Raw genomic sequence first — 16,757 nt, 5'->3', positions numbered from 1 at the left:
AGCTGTTGCGTGTGAAAATCCCAGGAGATCAGCAGTTTCTGAGATTCTCAAACCACCATGTCTGGCACCAACCATCATTTCATGGTCAAGATCATTTAAATCACATTCCTTCCTCATTCTGATGTTTGGTCTGAACAACAACTGAACCTCGACTTGGCATTGAGTTGCTGCCATTACGACTGGCTGGTTAGATATTTGTATTAGTGAGCAGATGTACCTAATAAAGTGGCCACTGAGTACAGATCCTGGAGGAGCCTGAGCTGGTATACAAGTGCTGAGAACAACAAGGACCTTTGAGAAATGAAGAAAAGTAATGTATGCTTTCTGAAGTAATTATTTAGTGACTGAATAACATTGTGGCTACTGCACGTTCTAATGAGATATGTGATTCTTGGAAGCTGAGCTCTACTCATTGTTTACCCAGTGAATCGATGAAGGGGTTTTATCCTTTTGTCACTTCACTGTGTATCCTTCTGTAGTTGAAAAATTGCCGGGAGAGCCTTTTTAATTCCGTATTGAAACATACTTTATATTAAGTGCTGTTATAATTCACACCTAAATAGTAATGCATAAATATTGATTTTGGTGTTTGTAATTCTTGAAGATTTCTTGAGTGAAAGTAGTTGGGAATTGTTTAAGCAGCATGCGTAACAATCTGGTGTTGGCACAGTATTAGTTTGGGATGCTCGGTTACGTTGAGCTCTTTCACCTTCTTGGAACTGAGGAACAGAGGAAGTTCTCCACCAAGAAAATGGAATCCACAAATATCACAGGACAATAAAGGTTGGGATTACCACATGACTGGTAACCAGCCTCATTTTGCAGTGGAGATATTAACTAGTATTCCAGAGATTGATTGCCCAGACTTTGAATATTTCTAGGATCCTAGATTGTTAATCTCTAAAGCAGGAGCTCCTGTATTATTTTTAATTTGCATGGGGTGGAGGTAGATTAACAAAGCATCTTTTCCTAGTTGAAGATTAATAGTTTCTCTTTAAAGAGGACTTTTCTTGAAGTTGCCGATCCCATAAATTGCTAGTGTTAATATGATTCCCTTAAACATGCCAAAGTTTGTCCCAGATCTAAAGGCTGCCTCTGATCCAGAAAGAGAATTGAAGGAGGTAGTTGAAATCATGGACGGTGAGGTAGTTTTTAAAGAGGCTTGTGAAGGAGGTGTGTCTGTTAGGGCCAAATTTGCTGAAAGCTTTAGTGTGAGTAGCCAGCAAGTGGTGTAGTAGCATCAACACCAGACTTCCAGGCAAATGGTCATGGGTCTGAATCCAGCTGTTTGCTTGCATGCTTTCCATCTGTGCTGGGTTGAGTGTTGAGCTAGCAACTAGCAAGCAAAAAAAAACAGACAAATGCTAAAGAAACGGTAAGGTTGCCGCCCGATGTGCCACAAGGCGAGGAAAGGAACAACAATTTAGCATGAGTGGTGAATGAGGATAGGCTGCAAAGGAGACAAAATTGTTTGCTGTCAGGGACAGGCGAGTGAGATGCTCAACTATGCAGAAAGGCATATGGTTTATAATTATGTCAGATGTGAAACAAATATAGAATCTGAGGAGAGGAATATATAATATGTGGGTATAACATGGTATAACATTGATGGGACAGATGGGGGGAATGCAGTGGATCTGGTGTAATGAGACATACAATTGACTTTGCAAATGTACAGCACATGTTCCCTTATGAAAAGATATTAAACCAAAGCTTGTTTTGCCTTCTCAGCTGGATAAAAGTTCCCATTTCAAAGACGAATATCCTGATGCCTCTTTGACGTTTATCCATTGTCAATATTCTCTGAAGAAAGTTGAATTGTTTGACCTTTATCACATTGCTGCTGTGTGTAAATTAGATTCAAAATTGGTTTGACAGCAGGAAATGGTATGAGTTAATGGATTTTCTTGGGGAGGTGGTCAATCTGACAGGATTCTGTGCCTGGACCACTGTTATCTACAACGATTTGGGTGGCGGGCTAAAGGAAGCAGATCCAAATTTCAAGTAAGTAATTCCACAAAGCTATAAGAAATGGGAGGAGGATATTAATGATACAACAGACAAAAATCAAATTCAGTATAACTCATATTTGTGGTGATGATAACGGTAGTGCTTATGAAGAACCAGGATGCAAAATATTAAAAGTAACAAATCAAGTGAAGAAATTTGTTTAAAAAAATACTGAATGACATTCAATGTGTAATCTAAACATTGAGATGTAATGGTGATAAGATCACAGTAAGACTGCAGATGAGATACCAGTGCAGTTTTGTATTCAGTTAGCCAATAGAGAGCACAGGTTTATCAGCCAACTGCATGGAACAAAGGAAGAGAAAAAGAAGACTCAGATTATGAATTTGAACTGTTTTGATGAAGGAGTGGTTTCTTAGAAGCAGAGAATGATATAGCACAGGACAAGCCCAATGTACAATTAGAAGGAACTATCCAATTGAATCTATTTGTATCTGTATCAGTTATAAAGCACAGAGATAGGCCCTTCAATCCAATTGGTCCATGCCAACAAGATTCCTAAATAAGCGAGTTCCATTTGCCTGCATTTGTCCCATATCGCTTAAAAACTTCCCTATCCATGTACCCTGTCCAAATGCTTTTTTAAATATTGTTAAAGTACCTGCTAAACCACTTCCTTTGGAAAGTGATTTCCTATAATGACCATCCTCTGGGTGAAAAAGATGCCCCATAGGTTCCTATTAAATATCTCCCCTCTTACTTTAACCTTATACCTTCTTGATTCCCCAGCCCTGAGGAAATAACTTTGCACATTCTCCCTTTCCATGTATCACATGATTTTATATATCTCTATAAGATTACCTCTCATCTCCTTCGGTCCAAGGAAAAATGTCTCATCCTCTCTCCATAACTCAATCGCTTGAGTCCTGGCAACATCTTCATAAATCTCCTCGCCACTCTTTCCATTTTAAAGCCTTTGTTACTATAGTAACAAAACTGAACATGATTTCTCCAAATGTGGCCGCACCAATATCTTGTACCACTGCAGTGGAACATCCCAACTTCTATACTAAAGAAAGCCAGTGCACCGAAAACCCTCTTCACCACCCTGCTAACCTGCACTGCCACTTTTAGGGAACCATGCACTTGTACCAGGTTCCTCTGTTCTACGACACTTTCCAGGACCCAGTCATTCACTGTAAAAGTCCAATCCTCATTTGTCTTCTCAAAATGCATAACCTCCCCTATGTGAATTAAACTGCCTTTGGTCATTCCTCAGCCAATTATCCAGCTAATCATCATCTAATCTATTGCATTCCTCTTCTCCAGAGGCCCTTGATGTTTATGACTTGAAGTATTCATTCTGCTTCATTTTGAAAGTTGAATTTGCTCCAGACCATCAAGAGGCAAACTGTAAAGAAAAAGATCCCTGTGTTGGTTCTTGTTAGTTCCAACTTCACATATCCTCTGGTTACTGGCCCTTCATTAATAGTTTTATCCTCTTGTTGAAAACATCTTGAACATCTCTGTTCATTCTTCCCTTGTTCTTCATTGAGATGAGGAAACTTATCTCAGATTCACTGGGACTTCCAACTTTAGGGACTTGTCTTCGTACGGATTCAGTCTTTGATGCCAGTGATTGTGCTGGCATTGGAGAGGATCCAGATGATATTCACGGGAAGGAAAGAGTTAACATGTGAGAAACGTTTCATGGCTCTGGGCCTGTACTCACTGGCGTTCAAAGAATGAGTGGGGGGTTCTTATTGAAACCTATTGAAAATTGAAAAGCCTAGGTGGACATGGAGAGGATGTTTCACATGGAGCGGGGTAGTCTAGCAGATGGCACAGCTGGAGGAAACAAGAATTTCTCTTCAGAACAGAGAAGAGGAGGAATTTCTTTAGCCAGACGGTGGTGAATCTGTGGAATTCATTGCCACAGATGCTGTGGAGGTCAATTCATCGGATATTTATAAAACAGACTTTGATAGTTTCTTTATTAGTAAGGGTGTGAAAGGTTGTAAGGAAAAGGGAGGAGAATGTTCGGAGGGATAATGAATCAGCCATGACCGATTAATAAATCTGCATTCCCGTTGATCACAGTCCCATTATTTCTCTGTATCCCATCAACACTCCCCAATTACTCCTGCTACCCACCAACACTAGGACCAAGCTACAGCAGCTAATTAACCAGTAGGAACATGAGTAAACCAGGGACGATACTGGGAAACCATTTTGAGCAACTTGCACTCAAGGTAATGACTGAACCTGGCTTGCTCGAACTGTGTGTCAGCAGCCCTCACTCTGCATAAAACTTAAAGCCAAGACCTTAGTGCTGTGCTTGGAAGTCAGATCATCCGAACGGGCTGTGCTTTCCCTTGGGACAAACAAACCAGAAGTCATAGTACGTCTGTGATGCTCAGACGTTCTACTTCAGTATTCTGCCATCAGCTTAATTTAGTTCCTCCTCTGAAGTGCCTTTCACTACCCGGTAACCAGCTTTCAGCTGTGAAATTTTCATTCAGTAGAGGGAATCAGCAATCTTTGATAGCTGGCCTGCATGTGATGGGAATGTTCCTTATGACTTGTTGCAGAAAGGTCTCTTGTAGTAACCAGATTGTAGTGCAGTCACTCGGAGAATAGGGTTTCACATTTCACCAGATTTTAGTTGAAGCTCATAGGGACCAACAGCTACCATGTTGTTCCAAAACATCTGATGCTGTAAAATCAACTTTTTTATTGCATGTAAAGATGGATGCCTCATGCTTTTCAATCTCTGCAAGTAGACTAATGGCATTGTAATGCAAATGTTTAGGGATGTGATCAGAACACAGTTTAACTAATTTAATTATATTTTCTATATAATAAATGCACATCCAAGATTAGTTGAAGGCTGACGTGTTGAACAAGTATTGGTTTGTAAAATTCAGGTTCATTCAAAGAATAAATATGAATCTTTGAATATTGTACCTGCATCCAAACAGTGTTGAATGCTTAAAGCTTTTAGCAGTCTAGTTTAATTTCCCTGCAGGCCAGTGTTACATATGGTGTTTGTCAGTGGCACACTCTCAAAGTACAAAGTTCAATAATTATTATCAAAGTGCATATATGTCACCCTATAAAACCCAGAGATTTATATTCTTACGGGCACACTCAGCAAACGTGTAGAGTAGTAGCTATAGCAGCATCAATGAAAGATCAACCAGAGTGCAGAAGTCAACAAACTGTGCAAATGCAAATAAAAATAAATAGCAATAAATGATGAGACATTAAGATAATGAGATAAAGAGTCCTTAAAAGAGAGATCATTGGTCGTGGGAGCATCTAAATGATGGGGCAAGTGAGTGTAGTTACCACTTCTGTTCAAAAGCCTGTTGGTTGAAGGGGAGTAACTGTTCTTCAACCTGGTGGTGCAAGTCCTGAGGCAGCTGTACCTTCTTCCTGATGACAGCAACAAGAAGAGAGCATGAGCTGGGTAGAGGAGGTGTCCTGACGACGGATGGTGCTTTCCTATAACAACATTTCATGTAGACGTGCTCAGTGGTTGGGAGGGCTTTACTCTTGATGTACTGGGCCGAATCTACTACCTTTTGTAGGATTTTCCATTCAGAGGCATTGGTGTTCTGAATTGCATCAGATACGATTTCTGTAGGGTACTAATATTCAGTTGTTTCAAATTCTTCATTTAAAGGAAATGCTGGAATCAACTGACTTTTATAATGTTGTTCCTTTGCTGCCCCCATTCATATCAAAAGGATCATATCCACCCTCTGACATTTAACGTCATGGGGAATAGACAAACCTCCCTGGAGCAGTGAAATTCATTTAGCAACATGGTATAGACTGAATATAAAATTGCCAGTGATGAATTACAGTGTAACTGTCATTACCACAGAATTGATATAGGTCACAGTTAATAATCTTGTGCAATCATCATCTAACCAAGTGGAGCAATAAGTGATTGTCAACTGCCCTGATAACCAGTGTTCTAATAACCCTCAACATTAAATCCACAAAGCCATGGAGTGTATTAAAATATGTTTTCTAATCGATTCAATTTTATTAAGGTAGTTTAGGATTTTGAATTGTAGCAAAAGCAAACATAAGATACAATTTTGGCGGCATCTCTGGGGAGCATGGCTAGGAAATCCTTGGTACCAGAAAGATTTCAAATTAGCCAATGGCTTGTCTCCGTCATCTCTGGATCTCCTCAAAATGCTTATTTAATCCAAGTCATCACCCTGACACTGTGGTGTCAAGAAAACAATCTCTCCCTCAATGTCGCAAAAACAAAGGAGCTGGTTGTGGACTACAGGAGGAATGGAGACTGGCTAACCCCTATTGACATCAATGGATCTGGGGTTGAGAGGGTGAACAGCTTCAAGTTCCTCGGCATAGACATCACCGAGGATCTCATGTGGTCTGCATATACTGGCTGTGTGGTGAAAAGAGCACAACAGCGCCTCTTTCACCTCAGACAGTTGAAGAAGTTCGGCATGGGTCCCGAAATCCTAAGGACTTTCTACAGGGGCACAACTGAGAGCATCCTGACTGACTGCATCACTGCCTGGTATGGGAACTGTACTTCCCTCAATTGCAGGACTCTCTTCAGAGTGGTGCAGTTGTGAACTTCCCAATATTCCGGACATTTACAGCGACAGTTGTGTAAAAAGGGCCCGAAGGGTCACTGGGGACCCGAGTCACCCCAACCACAAACTATTCCAGCTGCTACCATCCGGGAAACGATACCACAGCATTAAAGCCAGGACCAGCAGGCTCCGGGACAGCTTCTTCCACCAGGCCATCAGACTGATTAATTCAAGCTGGCACAATTGTATTTCTAATCTATATTGACTGTTCTGTTGTATATCTTATTACTGTAATTTGCACATTGCACGTTCGGACGGAGACATAACGTAAAGATTTTTATTCCTCACGTATGTGAAGAATGTAAGAAATCAAGTCAATTGAAAACTCTGTGAATACTTTCACCAGGTGGATGGCAAGCATTTGTGAGCTGATTCTGCACCATCCTCCAGCAGCCGGTTTCCAGACCCAGAACCTCAACTCCTTCTGTTTCCACAGACGCTGCCCGTTTTCTGGAGCTTTCCAGTATTTTCAGTTTTTGTTAGAATGCATAGTGCTAGGCTCATTAGCAGTGTCTGAATCCTTACAGTGAGATAGAAGAAATGAAGCAACTCAACTTGCAGTGGCTTCGCTCCAGAACTGAGGTCGCTCGATCTCGGTGGTTTTTTGCAGATCCTGATGTTTATGCACTTTTGGAGGCCTGTAATAATTAGTTCACTGAAGCAATGAGAGGACGGACCTTACACTCAACAACTATTAGGCAAGCTTATGGTGGCTGCCCAGTGGGCAGCAGGGGATGTATGGCCTTCCGACAGCTCATATGGTTAGTGAGTTTCTTCACAGCTTCAAATTTCTTTGCTGATATGTGACATTTAGAAACAGTAGGAAAAATGATTAATATAGAATGAAAGGAGGAGGAGAAGATGGTGGCACGACGCAGCTTGCGTGGTCACTCCGGTGAATGATATCTGTAATCTGTCAAGTAGGGTGCCGTGCACAATCCTGATTTGATGGAGACAGACATGAGGGAACAGAGGAACATCTGGAGAAACTTCTGAAATGCCTGCTTCGCTGCTGCTGCTGCTGTGTGATCCAGAATCTCCGGGGGGGAAGGCCCCGAATCCTCGGCTTTGCTTGTTGCTCGGCGGCCGCGATGGGGTCGAAGCGCTCGGCAGAGATGGTACACGGTGCTCGGTGTCGAAGGGCTGATCAGAGGCTCGAAATTTTCGGATGGACTCAGAGTCGGCTGGGGTCAGGTGCTTCCAATGCATCAATAGTTGTCGGTGCCTGGAGGTTTATGGCAGAGAGAGTTTCTCCCTTCTGCCGCCTGCTATCGGGGTCTATCAGGAGTCGATTGGAACTTTGAGACTTTTTTTTACCATTCCCATGGTCTGCTCTTTATCAAATTATGGTATTGCTTTGCACTGCTGTAACTATATGTTATAATTATGTGGTCTTGTCAGTGTTAGTCTTTGGTTTGTCCTGTTTTTTTTGTGATATCACCCTGGAGGAACATTGTAACATTTCTTAATGCATGCATGCATTTCTAAATGACAATAAACGAGGACTGAGTGTCCTCATAATCTAATCTAATCTATTAGCATGTATGGTGTAGCAGAAGCAGCTTGACAGAGAAGCTTTGTCTCGTGATTATTGAGTGCGAGGCTTATCCTCTCATAGTAAGTATGAACAGCAAAGTTCAGTCTCTGTCACAGAGGTTCGGGTGATCTTGGTTCTGGAATGTAGCTATTGTAAGTTCAATAGTTTCCCATTAGTTCTGAAGGTTAAGCTCTTCTCCCACTGAGAGGCTGTTGGAGTGAAGTGCAGCTCTGTGTAGAGAAAGTGTGGGGGCAATGATCCACAACATTTCTGTCTGGAACCTAGAGACACCTACAGTCAGCACTGGAAAGGTGCCACCAATGTTGTCTTCAACTCCCCAAACCAAAATACTCCGCACTGGGGCTCTGATGAAAGGACTAGATAGGGCGGGTGTGGAGACGATGCTTCTTGTGGTGGGGGTATCCACGACCAAAGGGCACAGCCTCAAAATTGAGGGGTGACCTTTTATAACAGAGGTAAAGAGGATTTTTTTTTTAGCCAGAGATTAGTAAATCTGTGGAATGCTCTGCCGCAGACTGCGGTGGAAGCCAAGTCCATGTGTATATTTAAGGTGGAAGTTGATAGTTTCCTGATCGGTCAGGGCATCAAAGAATACGGTGTTACGTACCCTGTAACTGGGTTGTCAAACCAGCAGAAATGAACCACTTAGTTGGAGTCTGGATTACTGGAACTAAGAAAGTTTTATTAAAGAAATAAGTAACACAGTACTCTAAACATATGGATATAAATGCAACAGGTTAGCAATGATAAAACACACATGTACGCAGAACTAGGATAATAGGATCAATCAAGCTCTATCGCAGTCTAGGGGTAAAATGATCAGTCTCAAGTGACACAGAGTTCAGTTCAGTTTAGTTCAGTTCGCAGTAATCGCCGTCGTGCTGTTGGGGAGAGAGAGAGAGCGAATGATGATATTCAAATCGGATTCAAACAGACCTTTGATATTCCTCGCAGTTAGCTTTCGGGCGAGCCCTTTGTAATGTCTTCTGAGGTCACCGACTGTGACCCCTCCGTTCCGGTTACAATCGTTCTTCTGTGGTGAACCCGGCACCCAGGCAAGGGCAGACACACACACCAGGTTCCTGCCGATCGTACCTTTTCACCCTGTGCGTCTATGGTCGGTCCCGCGACCAGACCTCCAAAAACTCCCACCAACTTGTGGGGGCACACCGCACTTCCAGGGTCTCGTTATCTCGTGGTGTCGTGGAGTGTCTCTTGCCTTAGCGAACCTGTTCCTTTTATCCCCCTGCTGGGGTATCGCCTGTCCATCAAACTTCAAACAGTTCATGTTCAAAGCAACCGGTCTGACGGTACTCGGAACTGTGTCTCTTTTGGTTAATCTCTCTCATCTCTCATTTATTAGCATTTTGAATGTTTCCCCATTGTCTCTCTCTTATCTCTCTTCTTGGCATCAATCTTCTGATAACTTGGTCTGTTGTCACAATGGCAAGAAGGCAGGTGTGTGGGGTTGAGTGGGATCTGGGATCAGCCATGATGGAAGGGCAGAGCAGACTCGATGGGCTGAATGGCCTAAATCTGCTCCTCTGTCTTATTGTCTTCACACAATTAGCTCTATTGGGCAGGCCGTGCCCCAGACACCATTCGCTGTGGTCTTTCTTTAGAAGAGATTGCAAGGCAGATTTCTTGCAGAATTGCAGCTTCTCTACTGACTCCTGGATGAACGCTCCATGTAGAGGAGAAACATTTGGACTGACTGTGAGGAATTCCAAGTCCACACGTTGGAATCACACAGAGTCCTGTGTGAGTGGCAGGAGTGCATCACCTCACAGATGAAGTGTCAGGTGCCTGGTGCCTCCTGACCCATCCCTGGAAGAGTGTGAGATTCCCACATTGGCTTCAGTAGTCAACTCAGAATCCATGAAGCTGGAGCAGATGCAAGCGTACCTCAATCAGAGCATCCATAAGCTATGAATGTTCTTCTGCACTATTCAGTTATTGTTTGTTTGTTTGTTTGTAGTTTTTGATAATTTTATGTCTTGCACTGTACTGATGCCACAGGCGACAAATTTCACGACACATTGCGGTGATAATGAACCTGATTTTGATCCCAGTGGGCTGCTTAAGAAGAAACTGTTCACCAACGTACTCCAGTTCTTGCCTATATATAGTGGGCGGCTTGGATAAAGGAAAGTAAAAATAGAACATAGAACAGTACAGCACAGGAACAGGCAATTGGCCCACAATTGTTGTGCTGAACCAAGTAAAAAGCAAATCAAAAACATCCAATCACTAATCCCTTCTACCCATACCGTGTCTGCATCTCTCCATCTTCCTTACACCCATGTGCCTATCCAAGCATCTCTGAAAAGCCTCTAATGTATTTGCCTCCACCACCATACCAGGCAGCGCATTCCAGACATCCAAGACTCACTGTGTAAAAGACTTACTCCTCACATCCTCCATGAACCTATCCCCCGCCCCACCTTCAATGCATGCCCTCTGGTATTCGACATTTCAACTCTTATAACAGATACCCTCTGCCCACTCTATCAATGCCTCTCATAATCTTGTAAATTTCTGTCAGATCTCCCCTCAACCTCTGATGCTGCAGAGAAGACGATCCAAGTTTATCCACCCCTCGTGATAGCACATGCCCTCTGAACCAGGCAGCATCCTGGTAAACCTGTTCTACACCTTCTCCAAAGCCTCAGCATCCTTCCTATGGTGAGGCGACCAGACTTGTATGCAATGCTTCAGATGTGGCAAAACCAGAGTTTTATAAAGTTGAAACCTACCCTCCTGACTTTTGAACTCAGTGCCTTGATTGATAAAAGCAAGCATTCCATAAGCCTTCTTAACCACCTTATTGACCTGTGTAGTCACTTCAAGGAGCTATGAACTTGGATCCCAAGATCTCTTTGCTCAGCATCTTGCCCTTAACAGTGTACTGTCCCTTTACATTTGCCCTACTGAGGTGCGACATCTTACATTTATCTGAGTTAAACTCCATTTTCCATTGTTCCGCCCATATCTGCAACTGATCTATGTCTCAATGTATTCTCTGCCAGTCATCTGCGTTATCCACAATTCCACCAATCTTGGAATCATCCACAAATTTACTAGCCTACCAAACTACATTTTGTCATATGATTTCTAACCATATCACATTTTATCATACCAATAATATCATATCATTTGTAACTATATCACAAATAGTTTGCCCTCTTCCTTCCCGTTCCTCCATTGTCTACTATCCTTTCCTGTTAGATATCTTCTTCTTCAGCCTTTTACCTCTTTCATCTCAGCTCCCTACTTCATTCTCCCCTACACCCCACCCATTCTCCCGTTCACCTGGCCTCACTCATCAACTGCCAGCTTTCACTTCTTCCCCCATTACTTATTCTGCATTTCCTGTCTTGGTGAAGGGTCCTGGCCCAAAACGTCAGCTGTGTATTCCCTCCATAGATGCTGCTTGACTTGCTGAGTTCCTCCATTATATGTGTGTGTTGCTCAAGGTTTCAGCACCTGCAGAATCTCTGAAGTTCACAAATAGAAATAACTTGCTCTTGATTAAGTTTATTACAGACCTCTAAAATATGAAACACTAATCAGTGCCTATATTCACATCCTTTGACTGAAGAAGAGTGACCTTGCTTCTCTTGACTCTCCCACAATACAAGTAGGTTCGACATTATTTACCAGCTACTATACCCGGTATTGCCTGGGTATTCTGGCAGGCATGATTTTGTATTTATTTACATGTAGCTGGGGTTTTGTACCACCCCTTGGAAAGGAAATAAGCGCTAAATAAACAACATAATTATTCCATGAATAACATAACTAAAGGGTTAAAAGTACAGAGCTTAGCTAAAGTTACCAATAAAAACATACAAACATACAAAATCACATTTAAGCAACATACATCAAAGTTGCTGGTGAACGCAGCAGGCCAAGCAGCATCTATAGGAAGAGGCGCAGTCGACGTTTCAGGCTGAGACCCTTCGTCAGGACTAACTGAAGGAAGAGTGAGTAAGGGATTTGAAATCACATTTAATATACTTCTCAATAATTAGGTATGTACTTAGGCACAACTGAGTAAATGCAGTTGATTTTAATGTTGAAGTGCTTCTGATTTCACTAGCTTCTCTCTTTTGAATTCAGTTTAAGGTTATTTTTTATCTCTAACTCTGGATCAACCAACTGACTCCATGAAAAGCATTGAGTCTTGAGATTAAAACTGATAACTTCTAGTGATTGTACTTGCAACTGACGTTGCTTGCACTGAAAAGGTAGACCAGGTAGGATGATTTGTACCTGAAGGATGAGGACATCTTCTTCAACAACATCGCTGGTCAGTCTCAGTTACACATGGTAATAACTATTAAACCGTCAACCTTGTTAAGTTGCATAAAACCGCTGAATCCAAATTCCAGAGGAGTATGGTTGGTTAACGATTATGTGATAACACATGAGGCAGAGTCAAGAGTGTTTAAAATTTTACATGAAAATATACAGCGTCTTCAATGTCTGTCACACTGTCAATAGATGTACTGTATCTATATCTGGGAAATTTCAAATGGAAGGCTTTATTCATGCCCTTTGCTATGTCATTATTTTTTCAGCTAAAATTGCTTTTTCATTGCTAATTCAAAAAGTCCTGCGTGACATTTGGCAAATAACTTGAATCAGATGAATTCAGCCAAAATTTTGCACTGAAATATGCTGAGTCTTTGTGCTTAATATCCCCATTTTTTGAGTAAAATCAAAGCAATCTCTTTTGCAGATGGAGTGCCTGTCAGAGAGACACATATATTGGCTTTAAGATGTAATTATTTAACATTTCCTCAACTATATTGTACTTGAATATAGGCTTTCAATTTATCTGCTTTTGGACTTTGTGGAATGATAGGTAATGCTTGATGAAAGTCTCCAGTTAGCACTGATGTAACACCCCCATTAATATATTATTGTGTCTAAAATCTTACTTCATTTTCAAATATATTTTTCTGAGAGTGTAAGGCATTAGGAGTATTACTTGTTAATAAAGATGCAAGGATCCTAGGAGGAGCTGAAAGAAGAGAGTTTTGAGCTTACCAATGGCTGCAGCACATTCCGAGGAAGTCTTCTTTCAGTTTTAAAACACAACAGTGAGTGCAAGCCATGGACATTGATCAAATTGAAACTGTTGGCTCAGAAACACAGTCAACATTTTGGTTATGAGCAAAAGCAAGTATTTTCAAAGGCTGACAAATGCAGTATCTTGCTGCTGCCTCGGTAATACAGTATGCAATTGCCCCTTTGAATTTTGCCAGAAGCCTTCCTCTTTCTCTGTGGCATCTTAAGGCAACTTTAGAAGTCCAGTAAAACTTCTTAAAAAGATAGCACAGTGTCAAAAGACAGTACATATTTAATATTTTACCAGATAAAGCTGTGTTTATCTTTTAAAATACATATATTGAAATCCTTGTAGAGTTATTTCACCTTGTTACTGAGCTATATACTCTAAAGAGTAAGAAATGATGTGATTATAGTCTCTTGGGCATAATTGAGAATAGTTGCTTCTATAAGGTATACTGTTTGTCCATTTTATAAATGCATATTTAAGTGAACAGTCAAACAATATCTATCTTAAAAAAATTAAACATTAGATGATTTTTAAAAATAAACATGATTACCAGTCGTTTATATGGTTGAAAGAAAAAAGGTTCAGAATTTTGGAGTCTCATCACTTCAAAAATATCTTAGACTGTGGGACTGTTGATGAATCTTTAGCTTAAAGCTCTTGAGCAAGATAAAGAAAAAAAAACTCATCAATTTTCAGTGGACCAAATTAGAATTAGACCCTCTTTGGGCTGTAGCGGGCCCCTGATGGGGGTTCAGGCGAACTAAGAATGTAGTGTCCGGGTGAAGGGCCTTGGACCAAAATGTTGAATGTTTACTCTTTTCCATAGATACTGCCTGGCTTGCTAAGTTCCTTCAGCATTTTGTGTGTGTTGCTTGGATCTCTAGCATCTTGTGTTTATGTAGTGTACATCCCAGAATTGAAATTGGTCTATTACTGTTGCCCGTAGTAAGGTACAACAAAAAGTTTGTCTTGCATGGCTCTTCACACAGATCAAATCATTACATAGTGCACTGCGGAAGAGCAAGGTACTGTAGAACAACACTGAAATGCAGAGTAAAGAGTAACAGCAGCCAAGAAAGTGCAGAGCAGGTAAGCAGTAAGGTACAAGATCATAATAAGGTAGACTGTGAGGTCAAGAGTCCATCTTATTGTACAAGGGAACCCGTCAGTAATCTTTTAACAGTGGAGTAGAAGATGCCCTTGATCCTGGTGGTACATGCTTTCAGGCTTTTGTACCTTTCTGACTAATGGAAGGATTGTCTGGCGCGTATGGGGTCTTTGATTATGCTGGCTGCTTTACTGCGACAGTGGAAGTTATAGATAGAATCCATGGAGAGGAGGTTGGTTTCTGTCACGTGCTGAGCTGTGTCTCCAACTCTATGCAGTTTCTTGTAGTTACAGTAATAGTAGTAGTCATACTTTATTGATCTCAGGGGAAATTGGTTTTCATTACAGTTGCACCATAAATAATTAAATAGTAATAAAACCATAAACAGTTAAATAGTAATATGTAAATTATGCCAGGAAATAAGTCCAGGACCAGCCTATTGGCTCAGGGTGTCTGACCCTCCAAGGGAGGAGTTGTAAAGTTTGACGGCCACAGGCAGGACTGACTTCCTATGACGCTCTGTGCTGCATCTCAGAGGAATGAGTCTCTGGCTGAATGTACTCCTGTGCCCACCCAGTACATTATGTAGAGGATAGGAGACATTGTCCAAGATGGCATGCAACTTGGACAGCATCCTCTTTTCAGACACCACCGTCAGAGAGTCCAGTTCCATCCCCACAACATCACTGGCCTTACGAATGAGTTTGTTGATTCTGTTGGTGTCTGCTACTCTCAGCCTGCTGCCCCAGCACACAACAGCAAACATGATAGCACTGGCCACCGCAGACTCGTAGAACATCCTCATGCAGAGCAGTTGCCATAAATCCATGTGGGATGTATTCTGTGATGCATCAATAAAACTTGGTAAGGGTCAATGAGGACATAACAAATTTCTTTTGCCACCTGAGCAAGTAGAGGCACTGGTGAAATTTTCTGGCCATGTTATCTACCAAGGACATTGGTGCTATTCACTCTTGGGATCCTGAGGCTCTCAAACTTACACTGTTTCTCACATTTCTAGATTGAGCTATGTGTAAGACACAGAGACAATCTGTTTTATTGCATATACTTAATTTATTATCAAAAACAGTGTTAAGGAGGGCATTTTGTTATGTGCCACCATAAATAATGTTGGAACCAAAATTCAAAATTCGGTTTAAAATCAAATACTGAACAAAAAGTAATCCAGAAACAAAGAGGAAAAATGAACAAGGTAAGGAGATTTGGGGAAGTACACACAAAATGCTGGAGGAACTCAGCAGGCCAGGCAGCATCTATGGAAAAAAAGTATAGTCAACAACCGGCTGCCTGACCTGCTGAATTCCTCCAGCATTTTGTGTGTGTTGTTCGGATTTCCAGCATCTGCAGATTCTCTCTTGTTTGTGATGAGATTTTGGGTGCAGCTCTTTCAATGATTTGACTTGGCAAGGTGGGACAAATACCTTTCTGCTGAACTGCAAAATTTTAAACCTGATGCAATGATAATTTTGAGAGTTTGAATTAAGGCATCCATGTATGCAGAAGTTACCCTCCAATTCACTTTGCAGTTTATCTGACTTCAGATAAATAGAATGTAATGCTATTACAATAGAATAGAAATGTAAATACCTAATACATAGAAATAGAAATATTAAATAGGATGTAATGCTAATCCCTGTTGAATTTGGAGTTATCTTTCTCTTCCAATTTTTTTTAAGTGCTCAGTCCACTGAGTGTGTGACAGCTCTCTGTGCCTGATTAGAACTGCATTTAGTGTCGACTAATTAACAGAACCCCAGAATCGCTCAATAGAATGGCTGTTTGCCCTCAGAGCGAAATGCCTACCAAAGCAGAGTTTAAGTTGTTGTCAGCCTATGCTTCTCCTATCCTGGCTAAGTGCTCATGGAAGTTGTAAAGGAGACGACATCTTGCTTATGGTACCCAATCCTGATTACATTTGGTACACAGGGTACGTTTGCAATGGAAAGCTTTGATTTGGCCCTAGGCTGTCCACTGCTTATGATATATGATATTTCCATTATGTTTCATTAAGCCAATCCTTTAAGTTGATTTATGGAGTTCTGGTGAGTTAAAAAGTTGTCTTCCCAGTTCCTGATAGTCGGTAAAAGATGCCACAAGCTATAAATCAAGAATAACAAAAGGGTTGTGGTATATCCAGTGATCACCCTGCTTCACAACAGTTTTTCCCTCATTCCATGTATGTGGGTATTACGGGTTATCCCTAATTGCCTGAGATCTGACTGCATTGGAGAGCAATTAACAGTCAGCCACAATGCTGTGTTGCAGGCACTGCAAATTTTCTGAACCAATATTTCAACAGTCCAGCTGGTTTTGTGGGTACTTCAGTTAGTTTTTCAATCGCAGAGGGAGTTGAACTCACGTCTCCTG

At 41.4% G+C, this 16,757-nt stretch overlaps 1 protein-coding gene across 2 annotated transcripts in view; it reads left to right on the top strand.

Annotated features, from left to right (window-relative positions):
• LOC134359997 (probable voltage-dependent N-type calcium channel subunit alpha-1B) overlaps window positions 1–16,757 on the top strand; it is a 910,000-nt gene that overhangs the window by 429,061 nt on the left and 464,182 nt on the right. The window lies entirely within an intron of this gene.

The sequence above is a fragment of the Mobula hypostoma genome, chromosome 21 (genome assembly GCF_963921235.1).
Source record: "Mobula hypostoma chromosome 21, sMobHyp1.1, whole genome shotgun sequence".
Lineage (NCBI taxonomy): Eukaryota > Metazoa > Chordata > Chondrichthyes > Myliobatiformes > Myliobatidae > Mobula > Mobula hypostoma.
This window is presented reverse-complemented; position numbering and strand designations above follow the sequence as displayed.